The sequence below is a fragment of the Syzygium oleosum genome, unplaced genomic scaffold, assembly GCF_021117445.2.
Source record: "Syzygium oleosum isolate NSW1041296 unplaced genomic scaffold, Sole_v2.1 Sole_v2.24, whole genome shotgun sequence".
NCBI classification, from domain to species: domain Eukaryota; kingdom Viridiplantae; phylum Streptophyta; class Magnoliopsida; order Myrtales; family Myrtaceae; genus Syzygium; species Syzygium oleosum.
In genome coordinates this window covers 1,630,220-1,646,824 of record NW_026607508.1, presented here as the reverse complement: position 1 = coordinate 1,646,824, position 16,605 = coordinate 1,630,220, and the positions used below count along the sequence as shown (strand labels likewise).

Here is a 16,605-nt window from a genome sequence, read left to right as displayed (position 1 = left end):
GTAGTGCTCTAGCCTGGGCTCGCTTAACTTTGGAGTTCCAAAGCAAAGCTTGCCGTTACGTCAAAAGGCACATTCGTGAGTTGATTCTAGTTTTCACATATATATCTCAGGATCGCTCTCCCTCTGTTCGGTGCACAATTCGGTTCATTCCTGCCCCCTTCACCATCCTAGAAGCTTGCTAGGAGCCGCTCCTTACCTAGGCCCTCTGTCTCCGGCGACTACTTCCCGCCCTCGTCGGACCGGGTTGTTACAAGTATTATCTTGGACTTCGTCCACCAATGCAAGAAGGGCATGGTCCATGCACATGCAGTTTCAATGGCCACCAACGGGATCAATGTCTTCCATGAGAGATTACTGCAAGCCTCTCCCAAGAAACACTAGAAATTATTAATTTCATTTGGAATTGATGAAAGACCTGTCAATTTCATTTGGACCGCAACACGGATGGTAAGTGACCCTGCCATAGTTTCATTTTGCTGCTCGGCTTGTTCTTCGCCGTGAGTGACCTGACAACTAGGCAATGTATTGATTCCTGCGGAGGTTGACATCAGTAGGGCTAAAGTAGGTTTGATGACGAGGCAATGTGCATGAGTTATGCAAGAGAAATTATATCTACTTCTAATTACTAGGAAGGCGAACGTGAATCTATCACCTTTTTAGATGAAGAGTGTACTTGCAAAATTAATTTGAATATAGTAAATGGATGTGTTGATCCAACTGAACTATGTCGGGATCTTCCGATAAGTATTACAACTTCAGAGTAGCTATATATATATTGGTTTGGTCCGGGCGGGCGGTTCCATGCCTGGAATTGGGAATCGGACCAATAATAATTGGTTCCAATAAATTGACATCGAGAATTGGATCGGTCCCATGGGAACTGCCGATTTTGGATTTGTCCGATCTAGTTCTGAGCGGTTTGGACGGTTCCCGCTTTCTTTGCACATCCCTAATACACAGCGATAGATTCTTTTGAGATTCGAAAATCCATCGTAATATCTTTATTTTCATTTTATTATTGGATCGATGTGTTGTCTACTCAACAGGAAAAAAGGAGAAAACAATACGGAAAAAGCTGAGGTCTTTGCTACTTAAAAATGAGGAGCAAAACAAGCCGGTCTTCACGGGCAATATTACGATAAATTCTCGAAATTGAAATAATTGGACTCATTTATAACTGCATTTCTAGAATTTCATAGAGTAATGTTTACAGATGCCTAGCATTGTTTATTGTATTTCATAGAGTAATCTAACTATGCCAATTGGCTTTTGTGGCAGACGCTCTAGCTATGCGGGAAAGCCCTCTCTTGAATGAAGCCCCGTCGGCTAAGTCACTTATCCCTTACTTGTTTTCGAAGGTATGAAAATTGTCTGGCTACACAACCATCATATTGGATCAATTCCAACGCCCTATGACACAAGTCAAAATGTTGGTGTGCTTTGAAAAAGACTAGGGATTAGATACTTTTGTGATATTATTGGTTGGACGAAATTGCAGGTTTTAATTCACTTGTGTCATCTCTGTATACTTACAAATTATATTTTTCAATCGTGCCAAAAAGAAATAAAAAATAAACTACTATTTGGTCCAAAAAGAAAAAACTACTATTTGGTCGAAAAGTTCTTGCGCACTGCGTGGATTTTCAACCAATAAAAAAGAAATAAAAAATAAAATATATGAAAGCCACTTGCATTGATCCCGTTTGGGCCGGGGCCTAGTACAGCCCCTTCTCACTCAGGCCACTACCTTGGGTATGGCTTGGCCCAAGCCCGATCCTTTATAATTATTTTTAAAACAAGGACCAACAGTTGCTGTTAGCAATGTGTCACGGATTGGTAGTTTGGGATCAAACCCGTGAGGCGACTTAGGTTTCATTGAATTGTTGGAGCGCCTAAACCAAGCATTTTCTCGTTCACTCACTCGCTCACCCTGATCGTAGAGAAAGAATCTAGAGAGAGAAGCTATGTAAGAGAATGTAAGTGCTTCAATTGATTTGGATGCTTCAAATGAGGGGAAAAACACCTCTACTAATACAAAGACTCGACTTATTACAATCATTGATCGATATTTGATCGAGTGATTGAGATCGTATCTTCCCGTCCACCAACTACCGGAGTTTATGCCGAAAATTCTCTAGAACATGGCACAATTACCATATCGCCCGTCCCTAGGAATATTCCGAAAGCTCTATTAGGGTTTGGACAAGTATTCTTCGATATTGAATAGTCCTTAGTGCATGGGAACCTCGCGACTGTGACATTCTCTCCCACCCATTCGAGCGACATCCTCAACACTCTCGACTTTGGGTTGTTTGATGGCTTGTTGGAGTGCTTCCGATTCTTCCGAGGCTTCTTCGTTTTTGGCTTCCCGATTTGTTGGGCATTCGGCTCCTTTGGTTGGGCCGCCTCCATGTTGGTTGGCATGATCACCACTTTTGGGAATAACACATGGATCAGCATTTCATGTTGAGAAGGATGAACCACCTCTACCTTCGTCTTTGGCTCCGTGCGGGGCTCGGTCGCGGGCTTCTCAACTCTTGGTCCATCGTCCATGTGTCGGATTGTGGAGAGGATTTTTGTCTCGGTCAATCCATGGATCATTGGCACCAGCGATGGGCACTCCAGGTCGGTGATGACAACCATCTTGGTCCTCAAATCTATCATGGCTCTCACCGGATCGAATAATTCCATACTTAGAATGAGATTGTAATCATTGAGCGCAATTACCTCGAATGAGAGCTTGCCTTTCCATCCACCAACTTGGAGTTCCATGTCTTTGGCTATGCCTACGGCCTGTACATATTTGGAGTTGACGGCTTTGTATCAATGACTGGTTGGCTCCACGTGAAGTCCCAAGTTCTTGACATGAACAAGTCTATAGCACCCGTATTGACACGGGCAAAAAGGGATTCACCATGTACCTTGACTTCAACGAATGATAGGTGTAAGCTTGTCAGCTTCTTCTTGGGTGGTGCTTTGACCTTCACGGTATTGATTGAGTTGAGAACCTTCAACGGTTCCGAGTCGCACCTCGCATTTCTCTTGCTTCGGCTCCTCATCCTCATCCTCATCTATGGCGAGAAACGCATTGATTTTGCTCTTCTTTAGGCATTTTTGGGTCCAATGAGGACCGTTGCAAATGAAGCATGGGAATGACGATGGAGTCTCGAACTTGCTTTTGCTGTTCCCTTGGGGTTGATTCCACCTCGGATCACTTGGTTGGAATGATCCTTCTCCCTATGACTTTTCACGCCTAACATGGTCTCTTCGTCCACGTTGTGATCACTATTTGCGTATTTTCGACCACAGATAGCTTGTTCTTTGTCATTCTCATGGTGACGATCCGACCTCCACCTGCTCCCTTTGGACTTGGAAGACTTCTTGGTGAAGTCGGCGAGAGACTCGGCCACGGTTAGCGCTCGCGAGAGGCTTCAGACGTCCCTTTGCTTGAGCTCAAGTAGTGCCTACGGCTTTAGTCCATCCATGAATGCCCCAAGGGACTCATCCTCCCTAAGGTTGGGAATTTGAAGGTTGAGTTCGGTGAGTTCCTTCACGTACTCTCGGACCGTGCCTCATTGTCCAAGGCGATGGAGCTTGCTTAGGGCTTCTTGTTAAGCAAACTCGGGGAAGAAATAATCTCGAAACTCCTCGACAAAGCCATCCCAAGTATTGATGCGATCAGCGCCTCGCTTTGTCTCGTCGCATTTATTGCGCCACAATGTTTTACATTATCACTAAAGAACATCAAAGCAGTTCGTGCCTTGGCCAAGCCGTCTTGGATCCCAACAACAATGAAATATTGCTCCATGCTCCATAGGAAGTTATCTACCTCTTTGGAGGACCGGTTGCCTTTGAATTCTTTTGGTTTCGGCATATCTAGCTTATGCGCCACTTGAACGGGCATTGCACCATTCGTGATGTTTGCTTTGCACAGGATGAGTTCGGTCTTGAGCTCTTGCACCTCCATCTTTAACGCTTTGACCTCGGCCTTGTCAGAGTTGCCTTTTTTGAGCTCCAAGACTGTCACGTCCCGAACCTCGAGCGCGCTAACATCCCGCTAATGGTCGTGAAATGGCAATGTTCCAGGATGCATCGCCGACCCAAATAAATATCATCAATCAAATGAATGCATGCGGAAGCGTACTTAAAACCCTAATCAACAAGTAATAAAATGGGATAGTAAGGAAAACACTTTGAGAAGAAAACCAGTGAAACCATTTGATAAATACAACGTCAACCCCTGGAAGATACAATATACAAGCCTATCACAAGGCCGCTTCCTAAAAGACCACGCATAAACAAAAAAGGGATTTGGTGGTCGGGTTAACCTAGCTTCACTATGAAAAGAGGATGGTAAAAAAGAAGAGATATCCAAACCCATCATCAAACCCGGTGATACCCAGGAGGTGTCTCCGGATCCAACTCTGCTTCGTTCGCTTCGGACTCCATGTCATCCGGACCGGTATCCGGATCAGTAACTGCTCCATCCGGAGGGTTGACAACCATGGGCTCCTAAACCTCATCCCCCACTCCACCATTAGGTGGTCCATCAAAGCCCCTTATCGGGCCAAACAACCTACCCCCTTCCCTAATGAACCATGCTAGGAATTTGTGCGGCTGCCACATTGCTAACCCCTCGTCAACCCAGACGGTTGACATATGCTTCTCATAAATTCTACCCGGTCCCACCAGGAACTCTACTACTATCGTGCTCATATCCATGGGCATGCCAAAACGCATGGGAGAATGGTTTATACTCGGGGGTTGAAAACATTTAAACAAACAACAATGAGATAAACTCAGCAAGTTAATGACCTAAGCCTCAATTAGGAAATCAACTCATCTCGGATGCACTTAAAACATGCAACTCAGCCCGGTGCACACAAACATGCCATCACACAATCGTAAGTAACCTTACCTTACCTTGGCACACGCCTTGCGCATTATAAACCTCCATATACAATCGTAATGCAACAAGCATATAATGCAATTAGAATGCGCAGCAGCTTTCCCATGCATAATGCTTCCACACGAGTCCCGATTATAAGATGAAACCGCCTTGACCCATCCTATAACGTCTCTCACAATTTCATCCCATAATCAGGTGCAATGTTACCATACTTTTTCACGCGTATTCCGATTACCATGGCCACTTAGGGCACGGCACAACCCACGTTATTTGCATCAGGTTGGCTATCTTCCGGCATAACCAGGCATCGTCCCGCCTTGTCGGGCACGGTGTCGTCTCACCAACCTCAATGACGGCATCTCATAAAAGGGGTTCGTTCCAAATCCAATTCGCGAACAACTTCGTCTCACCCTGCCCCCTGCGACGGCATCCAATTACCAAATTGGGCACGACCTTTTACGGCCACGACCAAACCTTAGGTTGGCGGTCTTCCGGTATAACCCGACACAAATGAAACTTTTAGGTGATCATACACATATAGCAATTACTTAAGCCAATTCATTTCCCTCGTTTAACCAACGCACACGTGGTTATGCTCACATATCAAGATACTATAAGTTTCATGCCAAAAAACGCGGTAATTAAATCACACGTGACCACGTACACATAATTAAACTGCCAAACTTTGCATGCTCCCCTATTTAAACATCCTCGCCCTATTTAATTTATAAAAATTGAGATATAAACCCGATACCTTGGGTTTTACTACTCATAGACCACAAAAACCTTTTAAAAAAATAAATAACAAAGTTTCACATAAAGTAAAAATTTCTTGGGGCAAAACAAGCATTATACGGCATGAAACGGGCCTAATACAACATTTAATTCAAGTAGAAAACAATCATATAAAGTGTATGTGACATTCCGAATTTTGACCCATTTTTGGGATTTATAAAAAGTGTAATTCGTCAGTGTGTTTATAGTAAAATCTCACCCGGGAACTGATCACTCTCAGTTATTATTTTTAAATTAGAGATTTCGCTAGAATCACACTCGATCGAATTTGGCCGTTATTTAGAGCCCAAACTTTGGTGTCGAATTTCTCGGAGTTTCAGGACGAATTTAATTGGATGATGTCGATATTATTGTGGCCAGCCTCGATATTGCTCGGGATATGTAGAAAGTGAAATTTCGACCGGGTGCGGAATTGGACAAGTAGACCTCCCTCGTAGAGTGTTTTGGGTTATTTTCATTTGGCCCTTTTTTTCTAAATTATAATTAGGATTTTCGTGGACCGTTAGATCGTTTTTGGATTTGAATCGTGACCGTTGGATCGCAATCATTGCTTTGACCTTTTCTCTCTCTCTCTCCCTCTCTCTCTCCCCCCACCTACTGCGCACGTTCCCCCCATGCAATGTCCCCTCCCTCCCCTGTCAGACCCGTCCACTCCTCTCTCTCTCTCTCTTCCTTTTCTTTCTTTCTTTTTCCTTCTTCCTTTCTTCTTCTTCCTCTCTTCTTCTTCTTCTTCTTCGCTGGTCTTCTCTTCCGGCCGCGACTGCTCTGGCCTCCTGCTTGCTACTCGCCGCCCGAGCTCGTTGCTGCCGTGCCACCTCGGCTCCACCCTAGTCGAGTCACGCCGCCATGTCGTCCGCTTTGCTCCGTCGTGCCGTCCGCCTGTCGCAGGTGTGCCTGCGCTGCACGCGAGCAGCAGCTCGCCATTGCATCGGCCGCGGCCAGGCACCGCCGAGCCGACGGCCAGCTCGTCCGGCCGTTCGTCAGGCGCCGTTGCCCTGCCAGCCGCCACGCCGTGTCGCTCCGGCCGCCACACGACCATCCCCTCCCCCTGTTTCTCTCCTCCCCGACGTCTTCCCTGTCCGGCTCCGCCTCATCCAGTCGCCGTGCGCCGCCGTTCTGGCCACCGCCGCTGCTCCGTCCGCCACCACCCCTGCTCTATCCGCCACCACCCAGCCCTTAGCTACCCTGCCCAGTCACCTACAGCTGCCGTACCCGCCTGGTCCGCCCAACGCCGCCCCAGCTTAGCCTTGGCCGGACTGTCCCGGCCGTGGCCGAGCCTCCGCCGTACCGCCCAACCAGCCGGCCGGCCAGCCAGCTCGCCGGCCAGTCAGGCGAGCATGCCCCCAGTACCCGAGCTCGCCGGGCTGTGTGCCCAGCCCCGGGCTGAGTCGCCCAGGCCGTGCCCGAGCGTGCTCAGCCGCCGCCCTTGCCGTGGCCGAGTGTCCCAGGCCGTGGCCGAGTGCCGCACCGAGTCGCCGGGCTGTGTGCCGAGCCGTGGTTGAGCCCCGCGCCTGTCGTGCCCTAGCCGCGCCGAGTCGTCACTGTTCACCTGGGCCATTTTGAGGCCGTGTGGATTTTTCTGGCCCAGATTTTGGAAGGTCTAGCTTTTCAATGGAGGCACACTTAGAGATATCTAGGCTTTCCAAAAACTCCAACGTATCGAGTCCTTGAATTTCGGCTAGGTTTTCGCAGCCAGCAACTTCTAATTTCTTCAGCCTCCCGGATTTTGGAAGGTCTAGCTTTTCATTGGAGGCACACTTAGAGATATCTAGGCTTTCCAAAAACTCCAACGTATCGAGGCCTTGAATTTCGGCTAGGTTTTTGCAGCCAGCAACTTCTAATTTCTTTAGCCTCCCGGATTTTGAAAGGTCTAGCTTTTCAATTGAAGTGCACCTAGAGATATCCAGGCTTTCCAAAAACTTCAATGTATCGAGGCCTTGAATTTCGGCTAAGTTTATGTAGTCAACAACATTTAATATCTTCAACCTCCCGGATTTTGGAAGGTCTAGCCTTTCAATGGAGGCACACTTAGAGATATCCAGGCTTTCCAAAAACTCCAACGTATCAAGGCCTTGAATTTCGGCTAAGTTTTCGCAACCAGCAACTTTTAAATTCTTCAGCCTCCCGGATTTTGAAAGGTCTAGCTTTTCAATTGAAGTGCACCAAGAGATATCCAGGCTTTCCAAAAACTCCAACCTATCGAGGCCTTGAATTTCAGCTAATTTCTCGTAGTATTTAGCTTTTAATGTCTTCAGGCTCTTGGATTTTGGAAGGAGCAGCCTCTCAATGGAGCACCCAAAGATTTTCAGGCTTTCCAAAAACTCCAACCTATCGAGGCCTTGAATTTCGGCTAATTTCTCGCAGTATTCAGCTTGTAATGTCTTCAGACTCTTGGATTTTGGAAGGATCAGCCTCTCAATGGAAACACACCCAGAGATTTCCAGGCTTTCCAAAAACTCCAACGTATCGAGGCCTTGAATTTCGGCTAAGTTTTTGCAGTCAACAACTTTTAATTTCTTCAGCCTCCTGGATTTTGAAAGGTCTAGCTTTTCAATTGAAGTGCACCCAGAGATATCCAGGCTTTCCAAAAACTCCAACCTATCGAGGCCTTGAATTTCGGCTAATTTCTCGCAGTATTTAGCTTGTAATGTCTTCAGGCTCTTGGATTTTGGAAGGAGCAGCCTCTCAATGGAGCACCCAAAGATTTCCAGGCTTTCCAAAAACTCCAACCTATCGAGGCCTTGAATTTCGGCTAATTTCTCGCAGTATTCAGCTTGTAATGTCTTCAGGCTCTTGAATTTTGGAAGGAACAGCCTCTCAATGGAAACGCACCCAGAGATATCCAGGCTTTCCAAAAACTCCAACCTATCAAGGCCTTGAATTTCGGCTAATTTCTCGCAGTTTTTAGCTTGTAATGTCTTCAGGCTCTTGGATTTTGGAAGGATCAGCCTCTCAATGGAAACGCACCCAGAGATTTCCAGGCTTTCCAAAAACTCCAACCTATCGAGGCCTTGAATTTCAGCTAATTTCTCGCAGTATTCAGCTTGTAATGTCTTCAGGCTCTTGGATTTTGGAAGGAGCAGCCTCTCAATGGAGCACCCAAAGATTTCTAGGCTTTCCAAAAACTCCAACCTATCGAGGCCTTGAATTTCGGCTAATTTCTCGCAGTATTCAGCTTGTAATGTCTTCAGGCTCTTGGATTTTGGAAGGAGCAGCCTCTCAATGGAAACACACCTAGAGATATCAAGGCTTTCCAAAAACTCCAACCTATCGAGGCCTTGAATTTCGGCTAATTTCTTGCAGTATTCAGCTTGTAATGTCTTCAGGCTCTTGGATTTTGGAAGGAGTAGCCTCTCAATTGAATCGCATCGTTGGAGATGCAAGCTTTCCAAATATATCAATTTGTCAAGACCTCAAACTTCAACTAGATTCTCACAATTAGCGACGTGTAATGTCCTTAGATGGATAAACTGCGAAACGTCCACTGTTTTAATAGATCGACAGCCCCAAACGTCCAAGATTTCCAACATGAAGGCGGTGTTTAGGGATTGTGGTAATTCTGATTCTTCAACGTCTGTCGGTTGGGAGCATTCTGAATTCTTTAATGGTGTTGATGGAAGCACCTGGATGCACTCCAGAAATTCGCAGTCCCAAACTCGTAGTACCTTGAGATGGGTTGGGTGGGAAAGTGAGGGCAATTTGCGGCTTTGACAGGTGACGCCCAAATCTGTTAAGCCAGAAGGAAGAAGGCCCGGCAGCGATTGGAGCTGGTTGCAGCAACAAACATTAAGGCTTTGTAGGGAAGAAAGATTGCAGATGCTCTCCGGCATTTCCCCTTTCAGATTGCTGCAACTATAAGAACGTAACTCTCGGAGCTTTATCAGCCTCCCAATACCCTTGGGTAATTCTTCTATACCGGTGAAAGAAATATCCAGAATCTCTAGACTCTCCAGAGACTCTATTTCTGCTGGAAGCTCCACGACGCTCTCACACCCGCCCAAGTCCAAGCGAAGGAGGTCCCTCGTGTCTCCAATTGAAGGACTGGTCTGCTTTAGTTTCCGACAATTTTTTAGGATGAGAACCTCCAAATGCTTAAAAGCTGAGAGGAAGATCGTATTTTCCAAGCAATCACAAGATGCGAGGTCGAGATATTTGAGCCTCTCTGGCATCTGGTAAAATAAAAATAATAATGATTGTAAGGGGGTTAGTCTAGAGTGATTAAGATTCAAAAGAAAGCATAAAAGGAAGAAAAAAAACAGACTTGTTCTTACCCCGAAAGAACTCCATCCTTTCCATTTCTCATTTATCCTACAGTATGACAATTCGAGTACAACTAATTTCGTTACATGAAAATTTTTTACTTCAAAATTCATGGGACATTTTTTCCATCGAAGCCACCTTAACTCCTCAATTGAGTTCTTAAAATCTCCAATGAGATGTGCCCCCTCCATGTGAAGGAATCTTAGACTCGTCAATTGTTTGAATTGTTCTTCTGTGTAAATGTCGCCATCTTGCTCGATTGTTTTGCCGGAGCCTTCTGAGTTGCCTTTACTTAGATCAATCGCCTCAATCTTGTCTGTTCCCTATTAGCAAGAACCTTCATTAATATTAAATCCAACTAAAGTAATGGAATATCATTTGTTCATATTGCTAGCAATGTGAAGATATGATTTTCTTTTTACACCAATAAACAGTATCTAATAGAAATATATATTTTTCTCTCTATAAATTTCATATTAATTTCGTGTATATTACTCAACTGTGCTACTTACATGATTAATAAACAAATAACATATACTCTTATTTTCCATTGGAGTGAAACTGAAAATTGTGATGGTAGTTATATTAATATATTATGTACTTATTATTTTGATAATATTAACTTGAAATATTTTTAACTTATTATTTTCTAATTATAAATAACTAAGACAATAATATTAGTTATGTTAATGTTCTCTACAACTTGTTATTTTATCATAAATTTTAGTTTAACTATAGATTACAACTTGATATATTCATAATCATAAATAACTTAGTTATTCAAAGTATAATAAATATAATAAATAGACCCTAAAAACTTTAATGTATATTAAAAAGATTAATTTTTGAAAGTGCAAACCATTTTTGAAAGGTGAAAATTGAAGCTATTCTTGGCTACAAACCTACATGGAATAGCTTTTCCTTGGTCCCCCTAGGAATAACTATTCCTGATTGCGAAAGAATAGTAATTTCTAATCTATTTTTGAACAAAATGAAGGAATAATTGCTTTATTGGAATAGATTGGAAATAGAATAGTTCTTCCTGAGAACCAAATGTGTAGTAAGCTTTCACAAAAAAAAATCACTTATGCATAAGAAGTCAAGAAGTAAAACAGAAAGTTCATGGATTTCCATATCAGTTTCTCCGAACCAAAAATTTTGTTATTGTAATTCACAATGATGTGCAAGATTTCATGGACACTCTTAGGTGATTGACATAATAATTTGGAAAGGAATCAGATCTCAACACCTAAAAGTAATCCAAGAAAAGAGTAACTATGTAAAAAAAAAAGGAAGAAATCTTCAACAGAAGTAATATGCTCACATTAGTCATTTTCCCATAAACTTCCCTGTCAAAATATCAATATACCCTATCTATCTTCAAGATTTCTTTGTGTGATGTGTGACTTTTTTCACCTTAAAAAATCGATAGCTAGAGTTTGGTCAAATCCCGAAAATAGGCCCAACCTTTTTGTACTTGGGACAAAAGTAGCAAAACCTTTCAAACGTCTATAAAGCCTAACCTTCAGCATTTATGATAAAAATAACATAACATTCCAAACGTAATACAAATAGCCCAACTATTTAACCGTAGAACAAAGTTGACGCCTGTTACAAATTTCATCCATTATCATCGCTAAATCGCCATGGGTACCCTACATTGCTCACTCTACTAATAATGTACACAATGAGCCATGTCAACCCACAGCAAAAAAGATGTTGTGCTTTATTTTATGATCTTGTTAACAAACTTTATTTATAATCTTTCTTACGAAATTTCTGGCCTTTTGTAAAAAGAGAAGAAGTCATTTGTGGTCACGATTAGCTTGGTTCATTGTGCATGTTCGCACCATGAGCTATGTAGGATGATGCGGGGTGATTTAAAGTGAGAATAGGAAGAATTGATGGCAGGTGTCATTTTTGTCCCATGAGTAAAATGATGAGGTTGAGAGGAAATGTTATTTTCGTCCCATATGCAAAAGGCTAGGCTTCTCTTTATGATAGTATCATGGATGAAGAGCGAAATGGAGTCATGCAAAAATACTGAAATAATTATATTAAATGTACCTTTTTAGTTTAAAAATTATGGTTAATTTCACAAATGCAAATACACTCACAAACTTAATTATACAAAATAGAATTTTACAGTATTTATCTCTTGGACTTTTTATTCAGAAAAAAATAAAACATTTCTCTTTCTAATGGTGATTGCATAAAATACGCTTGATGTTATATACACACATATATGTTATATATAAGGAATTTCTGTTCCTATCTAATTCTGTAAGTCTTAAATCAATCCTTTTCCTATGAATATTGGTAAATGGAATTCCAAACGTAATATTACATAAAATAAGTATCCCTTTCATTCTCCGTTATGGAATAATGACTAAAATTTCATGAGAAATGCAGGCATCTTAGTCCTATAATATTAATTTTAACATCTAGATTATTAATGATTTATATATCCTAAGTAGTTATGGTTTATAGTAGCATAGTCAAGTTATTTATTGCATGTGACAAAGACGTAAATTCAAGATCTTGCCAACATTGAATACCCCTATCAATTATCTAAAACATTTGAAAGTATCTCATTCTTGGAGATAATTTCTTAATATACACTTTAAGAAAAATCTCGGATAATACTACTATACTTACTAAGAGAGAGCAACCTCCCTACTTTATAATCACTTCAATAAAACATTCGAGGGCAATAATAGTTGAAGGTTCTCTGTTCACTAGAGCAAGCACTAAGTAGTGGACCAACATTACTCTTAACAGTAGAACATGGACTAAGTGGGCAAAAGAAAGAAACGGTTACCTTATTTTCCTTTAGCACTTTCTCGACTTCGTCAGAGTCCCATAACAAATGCTACGGTTCTGAGGCTCCCGCCGGTTTTCCATGCGAACTATTTCCCTACCGAGATCTCTCAATTGATCATGCATTCGGAGATCATGATCATCTCCAATTTTTATTAATGACTTGAATCTCAATAATTCAATTCCCTCCTCGGGGAAAAAGCGACAGGCTTTCCACATGTAGGATGTGATTCTCTTGTCAGTGCCAATGAAAAAGCAAGCGATATCCAAAAATATTTGTTGTTGATTATAGTCTAATGCTTCATAACTTATCATTAACTTTTCTTGCACTGTCTGATGAGGCACTTCTTTTAGCTTGTCTATTGTATCTCTCCAGAATGCTAGCTCTGCTCCGCACAATGATGAACCTAAAACCTCAATGGATAAGGGAAGCCCTCCGGAGATGGATACAACTTCATGAGTGAGGACCTCAAATTCCCTCGGAGGAGACTCCCTTCGGAACGCATGTTTGCTAAACAGAATCAAAGATTGATTGTTATCCAATTCCTTATGGTCATGGGCATAGTCCACCCCAAATTGTTTAAGAATCCTCTCGTTTCTAGTGGTAATAATGATCTTACTTCCCGAAGAAAACCAATCACGAAAATCAGCCAAACATTTCAACTGAAGGACATTATCCACATCATCAAGAAGAATGAGGACCTTTTTACCTTTAAAGTTGGAGGAGATGAGCCGAGTCCCTTCATCCTCATTATGAACTGCATTTTCTTGCTTCAAAATATCAAAGATTAACTTATTCTGTAAGTAATGTGCACCATTACGCTTCCTTGATTCCCTTACATCAGCAATGAAGCTACGATGCTTAAATTGATTGGAGAGCTTCTTGTAGATGGTTTTAGCAAGAGTAGTCTTACCAATGCCTCCCATTCCGTGGATGCCAACAAATAGGGTGGCATGAGATTTATTATCCACAAATTCCATAATCTCCTTCACATGACTATCAATTCCGACCAAATTCTCAGAAATAACCAATTCATACTTCTTCTTCAGTTCGTTCAACACTTTTCGGACAATCGATTTCACCAACTTTGCTTCATACCTGTCAAATGGGACAAATGTTCAAATATGTGGCAACAATAATTTTATATTGTTTATCTATTGAGAATACGGTAATAAATAAATCTGGGGATAAACAGAATAACTTTAATAATCGTTTTTGTCACACCTCCATGTATTATCTTATATGCTAAAACTAGAGTGGGAAATGTCGGTGGTTGCTTCACATGGTGGGGCCCATTCCACTATTACTTTGACATAATTTCTTAAGCCAAAAGAAACTTGAGGGCATTGCTTATGAATCTTGAATATTATATATACATTATGGATTTGAACCAAATTTTAAACGTGTTGTTTGTTAACGATATTTAGGGATAACATGGACTTTGAAAATTTTCTACAGCATTTGAATAAGCAAAAACCCAGTAAGCCAGCCCAATATGAAAGTTAGCCATCAATCAATAAACAAGTCATAATTTTTTATGCAAGATGATTTCAGGCCCAACTATGCGAATTCGAAAAGTCGTACAGAGTGTGATATTGTGAGCTACCTTAATGCAAATTAGGGGATTTCTCCTTGTTTGCACAATTCTACACGCTTGCAAGTTCTCCTCGTGTTGTGAATTTAGTACCATTCTAGATGGGTGTTCTTATTTGTTTTCATTGCCTCTAGGGATGATAACAGGTTGTACTTTATTTTCCTTTTGAGTATCTATGTTCTATGATTTCAATTGATCTAACATAAATTTTATAGGGAAGGAGAAGAATAATTTTTACCCAAAATAAGAGCATTGCTTCAATATATGCAGGTGTATGTGATAGAAATTACTTGTTGAAGATAGGAAATGCATTGAAAATTATTCAAACAAATGTATAATAAAAATAATTTTTTTCCTTTTTTATATATACAATCATCATATATAACCAATGAAACATCTCTTTTGTAAAATAAATAGCAACTAATTAACGATATTAATGATTTAATAAATGTAACTTGGGAAGATAAAGAATTATGGCTTTGACAATCACCATGCACGGTATATGATGTTGTGAGCTTTAAATAAAATCACCAATGAGTTGTACTATTAATCTCAGAGAAATATTAATTAAAAAAGTCTGTGATGAAGAGAAAATGTAGTGTACACTAAACATGAAAAAAAAATGTCACAATGTTACAAAATCTTTGGATAGAAGATTAAAAATTCATTCAAAAAATCTTATCATTCAAGCGTATGGGATCGTAGCAATAAAATCTTCAATTAGATTAGTCAATATCATTAACGCAAAAAACTAAAAAAATAACTTGTAGAACTCATGTATTGCAAGATCTTAATGCTAGCAAGATCTTACTGTTTATATATATATATATAGATATAAATATATAAACAACGAAAATGAAGCAGGCAAGAATCAGAACAACCAATAAACACCTACACAAATTAATAGAAAGTAGAGAATGTCTCGGTGAAAAATATTACCCCTCGGCTTCGTATCCTTTCAAGGTGCTAACTTCAAGGAGAGCTTGCTTCCATTTCTCCAAAATCGTTGGGTCAAAATGCCTCTCAAGCAAACGCATCTCACGCTTATGAAATGCATCTCCAAAACTCCCAATTTGATGTCCCACGTCAGATGGTTTCACTTTATAGAATATAGGCAACACTATGTGCCCGTTATTATTCTTGCACTCCATTATTTGAACCAGTTCATCTAGGCACCAACTACTTGTACCATAATTCACGGAGAGAATGGGGATCAGGATTTTGCTGTTCGTGATGGCCGTCAAAAGCTCTGGTCTGATGTTCTCGCCTTGGGGGAGCTCGTCATCGTCTCTAAAAGCATGAATTCCGGCGTCGCAAAGCCCATTATAGAGGTGATCGGTGAAGCCTTTTCGAGTATCTGGGCCTCTGAAACTCAAGAACACCTTGTAGCAGTTTCCAGTCGACACGATCAACGAACTAGATGCACCGTTGTTAGTTTCTGTCGGAGACGAACTAGATCCACCGTAATTAGTATCTGCCGGCGCGGTCATCGAACCAGATGCGCCAGTATCAACATCTTCTGCATTTCTGCCCGCACTAGTTGTCGTCTTCTTAATGGGACGATGCATTTCGGCTTTGCTCTGACTCAGCCCTTGATTTGCGCTTTCAAGTCTGACGGAGAAAAAAACTAGAATGCCTCTCAGGAAACAAGAAATGCCTTCTTGTTGACCATCCTCTTGGGATTTGATTTATACAATGGAACCAGTTGGCAACCACGGTCGCACCAACAAGTCAAGCTCGTCAACCACGTGGCCTTCACGTGGCGGAAATCTCATTGCACAAGAGAATCCCAGGCGATACCTCTCCAATAAGAAGTAATAAAACGGTAGATTTGTTGGGAAGATGAAAAGTGGAGAGAGAGAGAGAGAGAGAGAGACTTGGGACGAGTCTTCCTTGAACTTAGTCCCACTGCTTGCACCGGTCAACTTTCCTTTTGCTTTTGTTAATTCATTTTCCTTCAGAAAAGTTATTTTTGTTGAATATATTTAAGCTCTTGATCCCACTTAGGAATTTAACCCCTCTCACTTTAAGCCTATTAAATATTAACGCATGTCGAGGATCATAAAAAATTATCAACATACCATTTCTATAATATATATTTTTTTTCATTTTGTACTTGAGCATAATGAGAAGAATTTCTTTTTTACTCTGTTTCTGCCTTAATTTCTCCTTCAAATATCAGAAATAAATCAAAATGCCTTTTCGCTTTCGCTTTTGCTTTTACTT

The 16,605-nt window shown here is 41.4% G+C and overlaps 1 pseudogene; it reads right to left on the bottom strand.

Annotated features, from left to right (window-relative positions):
• Positions 1 to 7,242: 7,242 nt before the first annotated feature.
• LOC115693344 (disease resistance protein L6-like) lies at positions 7,243 to 16,243 on the bottom strand (annotated as a pseudogene).
• Between the last annotated feature and the right edge of the window lie 362 nt (positions 16,244 to 16,605).